Source organism: Chiloscyllium plagiosum, chromosome 29 (assembly GCF_004010195.1).
Source record: "Chiloscyllium plagiosum isolate BGI_BamShark_2017 chromosome 29, ASM401019v2, whole genome shotgun sequence".
Lineage (NCBI taxonomy): Eukaryota > Metazoa > Chordata > Chondrichthyes > Orectolobiformes > Hemiscylliidae > Chiloscyllium > Chiloscyllium plagiosum.
The window spans coordinates 22,834,426-22,847,542 of NC_057738.1; the positions used below are offsets into that span (position 1 = coordinate 22,834,426).

Consider the following 13,117-nt stretch of genomic DNA (forward strand, 5'->3'; position numbering starts at 1 on the left):
GGTGAAAAGTGATGAGGATGTTAAGAGATTACAGGGTGACCTGGACAAGTTAAGTGAGTGGGCAGATGCAGTTCTGATGGGTGAGTGTCGAACCAGAGGACACAGCTTAAAAATATGGGGTAGACCATTTAGGACAGAGCTCAGGAGAAACTTCTTCACGCAGAGAGTGGTGGCTGTGTGGAATGCTCTGCCACAGGGGGCAGTGGAGGCCCACTCACTGGATTCATTTAAGAAGGAGTTGGATAGAGCTCTCAAAGATGGTGGAATCAAGAGTTATGGAGATAAGGCAGGAACAGGATACTGATTAGGAATGATCAGCCATGATTATATTGAATGGCGGTGCAGGCTCGAAGGGCTGAATGGCCTACTCCTGCATCTATTGTCTATTGTCTATTGTCTAAGAGATCTGTTTCATTGTGTGAGCCATTGAAGCTCAACTTATTCTTATTAGAGGCCACAGATGTTAGGAAGACAATCATAGAAGTTAAAATTACCACCGGTGTGTCTTACTGGTCTCAATGGAGTGGCTAAACTTTGGAATTCTCTGCCACAAATCATTGAACAGTTGCTTGATAAAGTGTAAGATGGAAGGAAAGACACACAAACTGGAGGAAAGAGGCTGCATTAAAAGAACAGATTGGTATTTTTATAATGCTGTTCAGGATCTAAGGATGGTCAAAAGTCTTTTGCAAGCAGTTAATTACTTTTTGCAGTGTGATCATTCTTGCAACGTGAAAAACATGGCCATCAATAAAGTTCCTGTAGCATTCATGAATCTTTGTGATGTTGACTGTACATCTCTATGACTATAACTGAGGAATAAATATTGTCAAAATCTCAAGGGAGAGCGCCTCTACTTTTCTTTAAAATAGGACCCAGAATTTTCACATCCGCCTGAGGGGACAGAGAGGAACATGACCATATCCAAAGGTTAGCAAGCTGTTTCAATGTCAGGCCCCTTTCAGTCATGGCTGACTATGGGTTGCATCCTCGTTATTCTGGCTTTCTGTCTCCCGGAAGCTTGCGACTGAAGAGACCAATGTTGGAGTGACAGTCCCGGTCGCAGAGGTCACACCTGTATATGGTGGTTGATCTGCTCAAGCTGCTGCAGTCCAGCCTTCATGTCCGCTTGTCTGCTGCAGCGCTCATCAGCTTCTTTTCCCCTATTTTGAAGTGTTGGTTCAGGGTGCTTCTCCATCTCGTGCAGTCAGCTTCAAGCCTTTCCCAGAACTCCGTAACAATATCAAACGCCATCAAGTCCCTCATACAGACGTCCTTGTAGCGCAGCTGGGGATGCCCAGTTGGTCTCTTCCCAGATGCAAGCTCTCCATAGAGGATATCCTTTGCCATGCGGTGGACGTGGCCCAGCCAGCTCAGTCTCCACTGCCTGAGCAGAGTGTACATGCAGGGAAGGCCAGCTCGAGATAGGACCACTGCATTGGACACTGTCTTTCCAAGAATATGCCCAGGACAAGGCAGATACTCAAGTGGAAGGTGTTCAGTCTTCTCGCCTGTGTGGCATATGTAGTCCACGTTTCACTGCTGTACAGCAGTGTGCTTAAGACGCAGTTATTGTAGACTGACATTTACATGCACACAAATGGCAGTCTGGGTTGGGTATTCAGTTCCCTGGAATGAGTCTTAAATAAACTCAGAGTTTGATGACCCAAGTGAGCCAGAAGGGATGATTAAATAGCAAAGAAAAGAGAACAGAAAGTAAGAGAGAATCAATTCATCTAGCAGACAGCAAGAAAATATCCAACACTGAAACAGATAATTAAAATACTTCCTGAATTCCTGTGGGGAAACCTGCTAATGTTTATTTGCCAGTGGAAAATCAAACCAATTTCAAAATCTTTGTTGAAAATTCAAGTGCAGTCATTATTGTGTCTGAAGAGCAAAGAAAGGGTTTGACTGAGAATGGTCCTGTGACAAGTGCATTGCTGTCCATTGAAAAATTATTGCATGCATAGCAATTTGCAAAGCATCCAGCTGTAAGATAATTCATCAATGAAACCACTGTTATCAGGCATTTAACTCCCAGAGGTCTCCAGTGCTGAATGGGGCCAGATGATTGGCCATTTAATACTAGAAACAAGATGAATAATCAAAGCGTACACAATGTATTAGCATTTATACCTCAACAGAATGTTCCCTCAGAACAAAAATAAGATTCACACGATTAAATTATTCGTGTTCTGGCTAGTCTAGCATACCAAAGTTGGATCAGTTCAAAATTTAACAGCCAGCAAGCCCTGAGGGAAAATTTGAACAAGACATCCACTTTACAGTGAATAAGATTACATGTTTTTATAACTAGACATCTACTAGTGTTATAAGGATCACATTTTGTCATTTTATACATTAGAGCTACTGGAGCACAATGCCTGAATTTGTCAATGCAGGGTATTATAGGATTTGCAGCATTGCTCTGTCAATTGCATTTCACAATGATGCTAACAATTCATGAAAACCACAAATCATATCCTTGAATTAATCACACCTTTGAATTTCAGTTGATTAATCTACAGATCAGCCATCCTGGTGAGATGATAGAAACAGATTGGGTTGAAGCATTCAAATACAACCTGGATTGATTTCTTTCAGAAAAAAAGCACTTTGATATGCAATACAAGTAATTGGGACATTGGAAGAACAAATCTGTTTGGATCTTTAGTTCAAACAACTCGCTGGCTCTGGGGAGGTTTGCACCTGCTCATTTATGCACATATTATCAATTAACAACAGGGAATGAATGCCATAATTAGTCAACAGTTCCATTATTATGGCATCACGTGTGCGCTTAATGGTAGAAAATAAACTAGATTGACCTTGCTCTTTTTAATTTAGCCTTTACTGTACTGCTAAAATAATTCACAGGATTGGCATGTGACATTCGATCCCAAAGAGATCAGCCACTTCCCAACATAAAAGGATAATAAAAGCTATTTAGAAATTTTAATTTGGAAGTGGAATGACTTCAGAACTTATGAAGCACAATGGAAGGGAGTTCAACAAATGCATTCTTATAGATTCTGCTTGCTCATGGAAAATATAACACTTGATCCACCTGTTCCTCCACTACATCGATGACTGTATCGGCGCTACCTCATGCTCTCGAGGAGGTTAAACAGTTCATCAACTTCACTAACACCTTTCACCCCGACCTCAAATTCACATGGATCATCTCTGACCCCTCCCTCCCCTTCCTGGACCTCTCCATCTCCATCTCTAGCGACCAACTAACCACAGACATCTACTACAAGCCCATCGACTCCCACAGCTACCTAGACTACACCTCCTCCCATCCTGTAAAAATGCCAACCCTTATTTCCAATTCCCCTGCCTCCACTGCATCTGTTCCCAGGATGACCAATTCCACCTTAGAAAATCCCAGATGGCTTCCTTCTTCCAAGGTCGTAATTTCCCTTCCCACACAGTCGACGATGCCCTCCAGTGCATCTCCTCCACTTCCCGCACCTCTGCCCTTGAACCCCACCCCTCCCAACACAACAAGGACAGAACTCCCCGGTCCTCACCTTCCACCCCACCAATCTCCGCACACATTGCATCATCCTCTGCCACTTCCACCACCTACAAATGGATCCCACCACCAGGTATATTTTTCCTCCCCACTCCTATCAGCGTTCCAGAGAGACCATTCCCTCCACGACTCCCTTGTCAGATCCACATCCCCCCCCACCAGCCCTCACTCCACTCCAGGCACCTTCCCCTGCCACCACAGGAAGTGCAAAACCTGCGCCCATACCAGTCCCTTCACCTCTGTTCAAGGCCCCAAAGGATCATTCCATATCTGACAGAAATTTAGTTGTACCTCCACCAATGTCATCTACTGTATCAGTTGCACCTGGTGTGGTCTCCTCTACATTGGGGTGACAGGACTCCTACTTGTAGATCGTTTCAGAGAACACCTCTGGGACACCTGCACCAACCAACCCCACTGCCCCGTGGCTGGACACTTCAACTACCCCCCCGACTCCACCAAGGACATGCAGGTCTTCAGCGTCCTCCATCGCCAAACCCTTACCACCCAATGACCGGAGGAAGAATGCCTCAAAATCTGCCTTGGGACCCTGCAAGCACATGGGATTAATGTGGATTTCACCAATTTCCTCACTTCCCCACCCCACACCTTATCCCAGTCCCAAGCCTCCAACTCGGCACAGCCCTCACGACCTGTCCATCACCTTTCCCATCTATCCGCTCCACCCTCCTCTCCGACCTATCACCATCTCCCCCACCTTTATCCATCTATCGCATTGGAGAGCGAGAGAGAGAGGAGAGCGAGAGAGAGAGGAGAGCGAGAGAGAGAGGAGAGCGAGAGAGAGAGGAGAGCGAGAGAGAGAGGAGAGCGAGAGAGAGAGGAGAGCGAGAGAGAGAGGAGAGCGAGAGAGAGAGGAGAGCGAGAGAGAGAGGAGAGCGAGAGAGAGAGGAGAGCGAGAGAGAGAGGAGAGCGAGAGAGAGAGGAGAGCGAGAGAGAGAGGAGAGCGAGAGAGAGAGGAGAGCGAGAGAGAGAGGAGAGCGAGAGAGAGAGGAGAGCGAGAGAGAGAGGAGAGCGAGAGAGAGAGGAGAGCGAGAGAGAGAGGAGAGCGAGAGAGAGAGGAGAGCGAGAGAGAGAGGAGAGCGAGAGAGAGAGGAGAGCGAGAGAGAGAGGAGAGCGAGAGAGAGAGGAGAGCGAGAGAGAGAGGAGAGCGAGAGAGAGAGGAGAGCGAGAGAGAGAGGAGAGCGAGAGAGAGAGGAGAGCGAGAGAGAGAGGAGAGCGAGAGAGAGAGGAGAGCGAGAGAGAGAGGAGAGCGAGAGAGAGAGGAGAGCGAGAGAGAGAGGAGAGCGAGAGAGAGAGGAGAGCGAGAGAGAGAGGAGAGCGAGAGAGAGAGGAGAGCGAGAGAGAGAGGAGAGCGAGAGAGAGAGGAGAGCGAGAGAGAGAGGAGAGCGAGAGAGAGGACAGCGAGAGTGAGAAAGTATTTTAGGAAGGGAATTCCAGAGCTTTGGGCCTAGATAGCTGCCCAATGGTGGAGTGACGAAAATTAGGCATGGACTGGAGAAGAGCAGGGATCGAAGGCCTGACAAGCCGAAAGTAGTTACAGAGATGGGAAAGGGTGGAACCATAGAGGAATCAGAAAACAAGGTCAAAACTTGTAAAATTAAGGTGCTGCTGGACTGGGAAGAAATGTTTGAGTGAATGTAGAAGTGATGAGTGAATAGAATAGTGTGAGTTAGTGCACAGTGAGAGGTTTGAATGAACTCAAAGCTATGAAGAGTGCAAGGTGGGAGAATAGCCCAGAGAGAATTGGAATAATCAATTCGAAGTTAATAACTCCAAGGATTGAAAAAAGAACTGTGTTCCCATTGCATGTCAGTTCACTGTAATTTATCACATGCCTGTGTGTATATAAACATCCACCTACTTAAAGACAAACTATCAAACTGACACACAGAATATAAACCAATATGCAAATTTATGGAACAAACAGGGTAACAGTAAGTGTGCCGACCAGATTTCTACTACACTGTGTAAAAGAGTACTCTGTGATTAGCCTTCAAAAACAGTCTAGCTCTAATCCCACCACAACATTGAACAAGAAATAGAGATAAAGTTAATGGTAGTTGCCTTTTCCCTAAGATGGGGGATTTCAAGACTCAGGGGTGCATTAAGGTGAGAGGAGAAACATTTAAAAAAGAAATAAAGGGCAAATATTTTACACAGAGGGTGGTTTGTGTGTGGAATGAACTTCCAGAGGAAGTGGTGAATGTGAGGACAATTGCAACGTTTAAAAGACCTTTGGATGAGTACAAGAATAGGAAAGGTTGGGAGGGATATGGGCCGGGAGCAGGCAGGTGGGACTAGTTTAGTTTGGGATTATGGTCGGCATAATTGGTTGGACCAAAGAGTCTGTTTCCATGCTGTAAGAGTCTGTTTCCATGCTGTATGACTCTGTGACACAATAAATAAGGAAAATAAACAGCTTTCAATACAAACTAGATTGCAAACCTTATCAATTTCCTTGAAATATTAAAATATGCTTTTCCTGCATGACCTCTCAAGGTTCGAGTGATTTCTGGTTTAGTTGGTCTCTTCTCGCACAGCACATTAATTTGTTTTTTGCCAAGTTCCTTTTATATGTATCAGTGTTATTCACTTCAATTGTGCCGTAGAGCTGCAGTTTCCTTGTTTTTAGCACTCCAGAGAAAACCAGGCCACAACGGATCGTCACAATGCTGAGGCTTTAACAGGCGTAGTTTGCCCTGCTTTCTTTTGGGAGACAGGGATTGGGAGACAGGGCTCCAACAATCAATGAGAAGATAAAACAACTCATGACGCTTTGAAGTTTTTAAAACAAAAACAGTTGGAACAATAGAAGCAGCCTGAATGGGGGTGATCAAGCTCCAACCCACACAATCAGGGATTTTTAAGTTTTCAGCAGCAGTTGCTGTTGGGGGTATTGATGAAGTGAAAGCTATTTCCCTCTCTTGATTGCAGCAAAAAACTGAGAATTCTCTTCCTAGACTCCTGGACTGCATGTGACTGATTTCTGAATTTGCCTTTGGACAGAGTGTGTTTATGGGATGTGACTATATTAGAACAGGTAATTAATATTAGTTATGATATCGGTTATCCCGTTAAATTTTCCAATAGAATTAAGTAATTCCAAGTTCTTCTTTCTTTTTCTGTATTTTAACTATTGTGTTTTCCTTAACATCAAGCAGTTTGACCAGTTGAATTGCATCTAGAACAAAGCACCTGACATTTACCTTTAGATTAGATTACTCACAGTGTGGAAACAGGCCCTTCGGCCCAACCAGTCCACACCGACCCGCCGAAGCACTCCCACCTAGACCCATTCCCCTACGTTTACCCCTGCACCTAACACTACGGGCAATTTAGCATGGCCAATTCACCTAACCTGCACATTTTTTTTTGGACTATGGGAGGAAACCCACGCAAACACAGGGAGAATGTGCAAACTCCACACAGTCAGTCAGTCAGTCACCTGAGGCAGGAATTGAACCCAGGTCTCTGGCGCTGTGAGGCAGCAGTGCTAACCACTGTACCACCGTGCTGCCCAAAAATAAGTAAAGGTTAGGATCTAGGCTACCTTGTTAATATACTTTGAGGGGGTCTGGTCTAGTCCATAACATGATCAAACTCTGTTTAGTAGAAGATAAAACACCCTTAGGTTCAAGCATAACTACCCATTCCCTTTGTTTATTTTTGATTATAAAAGAAGTTGCACCTTTTACATATTTATAAAAATGATCAGAATACTGCTTTTCCTTCCTAGGTTGAAAATTAGAAACACTGCAATATCTACTGCACATAGACATACACTACAGGAGCAGGGCACTTTCCCCAACTGATCATGCTGCTAGCATCCAGTTATGTTACTCCTGAAGAAGTCAGATCCCAGAATTAAACCAGACTTCCCATATCATATTTTATTTGTGGTTAACTTAAGGTAGCGTTTTCCACTGAATCATAAGTATGCCAACTTGCACGTTTGGCATTAACAATAAAACAGAAGTTTACTACACGAAAGGGAATATTTTTAAAAACATCAAACTAAATATATTTGTTTAAAAGATGTTAAACACCCAGGAAGACAAAGTCCGATCTATTCCCCAACATTACCACTTTTCAATTCATTAAAATCCAGAAAAATCTTTTTTTCCTATCAAATCTTAGGTTAATTTATTTGCTTCCTTTCAGTTCTGGTTCTATGTGCTATTTCTCTTGGCCACTTCCACCAGAGGTCTAAAGGAACTTATTCCATTAGCTGCCCTGAACCAATTCCTTTTTCTTGAAGAAATTATTCTCTCAACTAACTTCAGTCAGGTCTCCTCTGAACCAAACTGGACCAAAACCATTTCTGTATCTGGGTTTTTCTAAGCTAAAACCAATCATTAATTATTCTAAATCCAAAAGCAAGCTTCTGTATTTCAAAGCCTCTCTCTCCTCTCATAACACCTCACAATATGGGCGGCACAGTGGCTCAGTGGTTAGCACTGCTGCCTCAAAGTGCCAGAGACCTGGATTTGATTCTAGCCTCGGACAACAGTCTGTGTGGAGTTTGCACATTCTCCCTGTGCCTGCATGGGTTCCTCCGGGTGCTCCTCCCACAATCCAAAGATGTGCAGGTTAGGTGAACTGGCCATGCTAAATTGCCCACAGTGTTCAGGGATGTGTAAGTTAGGTGCACTAGTGAGAGGAAATGTAGAGTACAAGAATAGAGGAATGGGTCTGGGTGGGTTACCCTTTGGAGAGCCATTGTGGATTTACTGGGCCAATATGGCCTATTTGCACATTGTAGGGATTCAATGACTATAAATACATTCACCCTCCAGGCTGCTTTCAGTCATCTGCTCTCTTGTACACATACTAGTTTAAAATCAGTTATAAAATGACTGACCTGGTTAATTATAAACCCTTTCCATTTAATAGATCAAACGCATATGCCACAAGGTTAAAACCTTTCCTCTAACAAATTAATATTTTTATTTATTTATATCACACCCCACCCATCACAAACTAGTGGATATGCTCTTCATCTTGCCACTCTACTTCATTTAACCCTTTCAGCATAACATATTGCTTCCTTAATCATGCATTTATCTAGCTTCCAACTGAATGCATCAATATGGTAACAACTTCTATATTCTAACCATTTGTCATGTAATAAGGTTTCTTCTGAATTATCTTTAGCACATTAGTCATTAACATTGCTGCCTCACAGCACCAGGGACCAGGCTACGATCCTGGGGCAACTGTGTGGAGTTAGCACATTCTCCCCATGTCTGGTTTGGGTTTCCTCTGGTGTCCTGGTTTCCTCCCACAGTCCAAAGGTGTGCAGGTTAGGTGAATTGGCCATGCTAAACTGCCCAGAGTATCCAGGGATGTACACCTAGGTTGGTTGGCCATGTGGAGTTGCCCATAGTATCTGGGATGTGCGGGTTGGGTGGATTGGCCATGAGAAAGACAGGGTTATGGGATAGGTAGGGTCTGGGTGGGATGCTCTGAGGGTCAGTGTAGACTTGATGGGCCAACTGGCATGCTTCCACACTGTAGAGATTCTACATTTAGTGATGGTCATCTTGGATTCATGGTCCCTAGGTTTGGATTCCACCACGAGCCAATGTTCTCCACATCGCCTCATCAAACACCTTCATAATTTCAAAGATCGCTTTTGTGTCAGCTCAGCCCTCTTTAAGAAAGACTGCCTTTGCAAGTCATTCTCAATATTTCTATCTCTGCAACCTTGTAAGTGATCTTCATGCACACTATCAGACCATAAACAAATAGCAAAGTTATTTAACATTGAACAGGTAAACAAGCAGCATTCAATGCTAAAAACGTGTTGCTGGAAAAACGCAGGTCAGGCAGCATCCAAGGAGCAGGAGAATCGACGTTTCGGGCATGAGCCCTTCTTCAGGAAAGAAGAAGGGCTCATGCCCGAAACGTCGATTCTCCTGCTCCTTGGATGCTGCCTGACCTGCTGCGCTTTTCCAGCAACACATTTTCAGCTCTGAACTCCATCATCTGCAGTCCTCACTTTCTCCAAGCAGCATTCAATGTACACTTCATGTTAACAGGAACTGGAAACCTCTACCATTCTCCTTGAAATACTGAAACCATTTGCTGGGTAATGAGGTGTCTCCTGAATTATCAGAAACACCCTTCCTGTGCAGCCTCTCCACATAAAGCTGAACATCTGTCATATAGTTACTTAGTATGTATACGTCACAATGATACTACTGAGCCAGATTTAGCTTCACCACCCAGCTGAATCGCAACCTATTAATAAGCTGAGTCCTAAAAATATAATACAAACCAAACATCAGAAAACCCTAGCCACAGATCTAACCATGAAAAACAAAAGCTGAAAATGTATAGGCTGTACCATATCATGGATTGGCCCAGTCAACCTTGAAGCACTGATCTCAGAGATTACTTCTTCGAAGCCTAGAGTCAGACAGCATGGAAACAGACCATTTGGTCCACCTAGTCCACACTGATCATATTCTCAAATTAAACCGCTTCCACTTGCCTGCACTTGACTCATATCCCTCCAAATCTTTCCTATTCGCAAACTTATCCAAATGTGTTTTCAACATTGTAACAGTATCTGCATCCACACTTTCTCTGGCAGTTCATTACACATGCGAACTACCCCCTGTGTAAAACAGCTGCCCCTCATGTCCTTTTTAAATCTTTCTCCTCTCACCTTAAAAACATGCCCCCTAGTTTTGAACTCCAACACCTGCTGGAGATCTCCGAAGATTAACTCATGGAGTCAAAAGAAAAATGGATAATTGTAGATGATTCTGAAGACACTGAAGAGACTTTAAAACAGTTTTTTAAAAAATCATAATATGTACTTGCAACCAAGATCAATGAAGGAATTGGTAAAGTAAATTTGCACTAACTTCATAACCTTGAAGTTCTGTAAGGTACAGTGCAAAGTCCATATTGTCCCAGATTCAGAGGACTTGCCGAGCAAGTTTTCAAAGAACGTACACAGTGGCCACAAATGTTCTTTCAAACTCAACTTGACATACTTGCACATATTTATTTTGTTAACCATGCGCTCTCTTTACACAATGCCTTATCTGACTTTCCATTTTTATTAGGAACTGAAACACTTAAGATTGGCTATTTTCAGGCTTCTTTTCAAGTCTAACCAACTGTTCAACTTGACACTTAAACTAACTACAGCAACTAGGCAGAAGTGGGTACTGCAGGTGCTGGAGATTAGAGTCAAGATTAGAGTCAAGATTAGAGTGGTGCTGGAAAAGCACAGCAGGTCAGGCAGCATCCAAAGAGCAGGAAAGTCAACATTTCGGACAAAAGCCTTCCTGATGAAGGGCTCTTGCCCAAAACGTCGACTTTCCTGCTCCTCAAATGCTGCCTGACCTGCTGTGCTTTTCCAGCAACACTCTAATCTTGACTAGCTACAGGAACTGTCAATGAAAACACAAGTTATTACTTAGGAACAAGAGGCCAACATTCAGTCCTTAGCACTGCTCAGAACCTACAGCGGCCACTACCAAATCGGCTAAAAACTGGACGGCCTGGTATAAAACCAACAAAAGGACACCCTTAAATGTAGCTCAACGCCATTACCCAGCTTTGCTCCATATCCTGTAGACTACTGTGCAACAGAAAAACTAAATTCTGTACATCAGTCCTGCAAGCTCCAATGAAATTAGCATCTACACAAATCTTTGGGAAAGATGACTTGGAGGTATTGGACTGGGGTGGACAAAGTTAAAAATCACATCATAAATTCTGTGAACATGATCTTAACCTCCACAACCACCTGATGAAGGAGCAGTGCTTCGAAAGCTAGTGCTTCCAAATAAACCTGTTGGACTATAACCAGGTGTTGTGCGATTTTTAACTTTGGGAAAGAGGTCACCTAATTTCTACTACCCTTAAATAAAGCACACCCTGATTTGCCTCCGAATAGTCCAGCTCTAATTTCTCCACAGCAGCTGGGATTTAACTTTCCTGTTAATAAATCTGGAATATAAAGTTAGTGAGCCATGAAACTACTGTTAATTATCGTTCAAAACTCATTTGGTTCACTGATGTCCTTTAGGAAAGGACATGTGGATTTTAGACCCACAATAAAGCAGTTGACTTTTTCACAACCCTCTGAAATGGTGTAGCTTTCAGTTCAAATGAAATTTGGGGTTGAGCAGCCACATTGCACAAAGAAAGAAAACACAAATGTTCTTAATTTCCTAATGAGACTCTTTATATATATCCATCTCAGGAATTTCTGTTAAGCACCAAATACTTAAAATTGAAGAATAATCCAAATTATGTGCTCAGGGGAATCCAAATCAAGTTTATGAAACATATTCTTGCTGTCTGACCCAATAAAAACCTATAGCTTTTCAGTAAAACTGAGCTGCACACCCTCCAAGGCCAATATATCCATCCTAAAGTTAAGACATGATGCAACAATTGTGTGCTTTTGATGAGTTGTTTCGTAGCGAGTTTTGAGAAGATTTGTAGCTGAGGTTGAAGTTCAGGTTGTAGGTTTGCTCGCTCATTTCCAGACGTTTCGTCTCTCTACTAGGGTAACATCTTCTGTGGGACTCCGGGCAAAGCACTGTTGATGATTCCTGCTTTCTATTTATACGTTTGGGTTTCTTTGGGTTGGTGACGTCATTTCCTGTGATGTCATTTCCTGTTCTTTTTCTCAGGGGGTGGTACATGAGGTTGAATTCGATGTGTTTGTTGATAGTGTTCCGGTTGGAATGCCATGCTTCTCAGAATTCTCGTATGTGTTTCTGTTTGGAATGTCCTAGAATGGGTGTGTTGTCCCAGTCCAAGTGGTGTCCTTCTTTATCTGTATGTAAAGATACTAGTGAGAGAAGGTCATGTCGTTTTGTGGCTAGTTGATGTTCATGTATCCTGGTGGCTAGTTTTCTGCCTGTTTGTCCAATGTTGTTGTTTCTGGTCCAGATAGTATCATCAATGGGTTGATTTAGCTTAGTTGGTTGTACGGCTGGTTTGTGATGTGAAGTGATGTCAACAGCGTGGATTCAATTTCAAGTTACCATGGAAGATTCTTCATCTCAACCTCTCTCCCTCATCTGTGGGGAGGTGACTCTCAGGTTTAATCTCCAATCATCTCCCTTTAATAAGAGTGCAGTTTCATGGTAAAACTATGGCTCTTCACTTTTACCAATGTTTTAAAATGCAAATCATCTGAAGGTGCTTCTGCACCAATAATCAGAGACCGACAATTCTAAATCAGTTAAACTGTCTAGGAACCATTGTTGGAAGGAAAATGGTGTTGGGACATAAGCCAATGATTAGCACATATTTAGCAAGAAAGCAGAAAATTGAGACATCATTGAGTTGAGGCTTGATAGATAATACAAAAGATTCTCAAAGGAAGAAGGGAAAAGAACAGAAGGCACAAGTAGCCATTCAACTTGATGCAAAATGACTCGGTTGTCTGCTTTAGTGACATTTGAAGGATACTGGTTGACAATAACATGAGAGACAAATCCACTCCTCTCTTTGACAAGCAACCAATCAGGACCCTGGCTTTGACATGTCATTTGAAACATGGCGTCTCAGACA

General features: G+C 43.2%; 1 protein-coding gene across 1 annotated transcript in view; it reads right to left on the reverse strand.

Moving 5' to 3' along the window:
• sh3bp5b (SH3-domain binding protein 5b (BTK-associated)) overlaps window positions 1–13,117 on the reverse strand; it is a 70,031-nt gene that overhangs the window by 29,999 nt on the left and 26,915 nt on the right. The gene's annotated exons all lie outside the window — the stretch shown is intronic.